Raw genomic sequence first — 2814 nt, forward strand, 5'->3', positions numbered from 1 at the left:
CACATTTGCCATATGTTAGCATGTAACAATCACGAAACAAGAAATTATTAGATTTATTGCGCAGATGAATTATAATTTTTAAGTCGACTAATGAATCGGAATTTTTAAGATGTAAGTGAGGGGAGGGGGTGTATTAAGTGTTGTTTTTATATGTAGATTTTCAAAATAGATCAAAAACTCTAATAAAAATACGAAAACTCTATTCACACGGAAGAGACTATTGGCACCGGGTGCCTAAGATCGAAGAAACTACCTTTACGTTATATTTCGTACAAGGATGAATTCCTCAGGATTTAGCATTCGTTAAATTTTGTAAAAGGACGAATTCCCTAAGATCGAACAAACTATCTTTACGTTACATTTCGTAAGAGGAATAATTTCTTAGGATCGAACAATCCGCCTTTACGTTACATTTCGTAGAAACATGAATTCCCTAGTATTCTACAAAACGCATTTGCGTTATGTTTCGTAGAAGGATTAATTCCCTAGTATCGAACAACCCGTCTTTACGTTAAATTTCGTAAAAGGACGAATTCTCTAACAGTTGTACAAATAATTTTCAAAATATCCAGATTTTTTATTCAAATTTTAATTTTTCCGGGTTTTAATAGTCTCTTTATTATTCTGTGGCTAATGGCACCCGGTTAGCATTAGTATAATAAAGATAGTATTGGCACCTGGTGCCATTAGCCACTGTATTATAAAGAGACTATTGGCACCCGGTGCCAATTTAATAGGACCAAACGCAAACCAAACATCTTCCTAACGCATTTTCTATACTTTCTATAGTTTGGTTTGATCCTACTAAATTCAACCTTTCACGAAATGCCGCTAAAAGGGAATGGCAACAAACGTCGTCCAGATTTTTCAGGGCTGCCAGTACATCTAAACCATCAATAAATCGACAAATAAACGTTGTATTAAGTCAAGTGTGTGCTCTATCCAAATTTTATGGCACTAAGCGTTTTGTTTCAACTGGACAAAATACTTTTTCTTCAGAATGTGCGAACATCGAAGAAAATACTATTCACACATTGTGCGAATAGCCACTTTATACTACAGCATACTACTTTGGCTATTCGTGCAATTTTCGAATAGCCAAAGTGTTATAAAGTGACGAATCGTACAATGTGGGAAGTTCATTCACCTACCACCAGCTTAAATAAAACTTAAAATTTGTCGACTGATAATTTGTACATTTCAGTCTTTATGTTAATTTATCTTAAATATTTACATTTACGCAGGATATCTTTTGTGCACTATAAATGATTCAATATTTACGAGAAAAAAAATTTCCATTGAAGCAATTGGTTGTAATGGTTGAAATGTTATGCAATTCTCGATGCTAAGGAAATTCAGTTTCGTTTGAGATTTTTTCATAAATTATTTTCTGTTCAGAAAAACGTCTATAAAAATGTAATAATTCGCTCAGTTATTTAAACAGAACTATTTCATTACGTGTTCTGACGAATAAATAACAATGGAATGGAGACTGTCTACTATTTACTACCTCCTATGTATGAAACAGCATTTAATCTTTTTTAAGGTTTGATGGTGCTCTTTCCCCATATTAGACACCGTAAAATGGTTGCATATATTACACTCAAAATAACATATTACACCATTTACGTAGTAAAATGCAGTTTTCTTCAAAAAGATTTATTGTTGGAACATAATATACGCTGAAGTTATACAAAATATTGTTCAAACCCTATATGAACGAACAAAATAAAAACGAGGATGTTTAAGGCAGTAGCATCAAATAAAAGATGAAAGAAACGTGAAAAGACATAAGAAAAGGAAAATTAAATTTTTCACATTGTTTCGAATGGCATGAAATGGAAAATTCATATATTTCACTTGGAACTATTTGTTACTAGAGGTTTTACATTTTTTTTGCTGTTGTCGTGTAGTGAGTGGGTATGCTCATATCCTATTTGTTTCAGAGAAATGGCTTTTACCGCTTTTCATATTTTCCGCTACGACACGTTTACGTTACATAAAACTATTTCGTCAAGTTTGATGAATTTTCCTTTGTTGTTTTGCTATGACTGAATGGATATGGATATTTGGATATGTGAACTACATCATGTTTCTCCAAAAATAAAACTTCAAATGTTCTGACCGTGGATCCAATTAGCATATTGCATTTAAAACTAAACGAAAAAGTAGGACACAGCCAACGTTTGCACTCTCCCAAAGCGGTAGATTCAAACAAAAAAAATTGAGTTAACCACTTTAAATCACACAAGTGACTCCGTGGCAACAAAAAAAGGTAGTAGCAAAAAAAGGAACAACAACAACAACAAATGCAGTGAATAAAAATTGTTTTCTTGTGGATTATGTTTGTGTATCGTTCTTTGTGTGACTTAAAGCTCGTGTGCAAATGGAGTAAATTTATACCATGTTCTTCAAGTAGATATTATGCAAACTATGTGCAACGAAATACATTTTTCGATAACAAACAGAAAAAAAAAACAGAGCTGCACATTGGAGTATTTTATATAAGGTGGACCCCGTAGAAGGAACAATTTTATTTGTATATAAGATGAGATGAGATTAGATTGTATGGTATTTTTGCCAAAATATGTGATCTTTTATGTGGTGTTTTCATTCTCGTAAGAGCAGAATTTGCTTTTAAACCAGAAAGTATTATTTTGGAGATTTTGTGACATTTTCTTTTCTCGGACAAATAAAAATTCTTTCAAGGTGCATTTTAATAAAAATAATATTTCTCGTCTTTGACATTTATTTATTTATAGTCGCTGTGACCTCGTTTTCGCCGAGTTTCTGCAGATTTATTATAGGTTGCCA

At 32.4% G+C, this 2814-nt stretch overlaps 1 long non-coding RNA gene across 1 annotated transcript; it reads right to left on the reverse strand.

Annotated features, from left to right (window-relative positions):
- Nucleotides 1–313: 313 nt before the first annotated feature.
- LOC119068658 lies at nt 314–1734 on the reverse strand. Its single transcript, XR_005086195.1, has 3 exons — nt 1722–1734; nt 982–987; nt 314–537 (listed from the first exon to the last, which is right to left on the reverse strand). It is a non-coding gene; the product is annotated as an uncharacterized LOC119068658 (long non-coding RNA).
- Nucleotides 1735–2814: the final 1080 nt, after the last annotated feature.

Source organism: Bradysia coprophila (genome assembly GCF_014529535.1).
Source record: "Bradysia coprophila strain Holo2 chromosome X unlocalized genomic scaffold, BU_Bcop_v1 contig_20, whole genome shotgun sequence".
Taxonomy (NCBI): Eukaryota; Metazoa; Arthropoda; class Insecta; order Diptera; family Sciaridae; genus Bradysia; species Bradysia coprophila.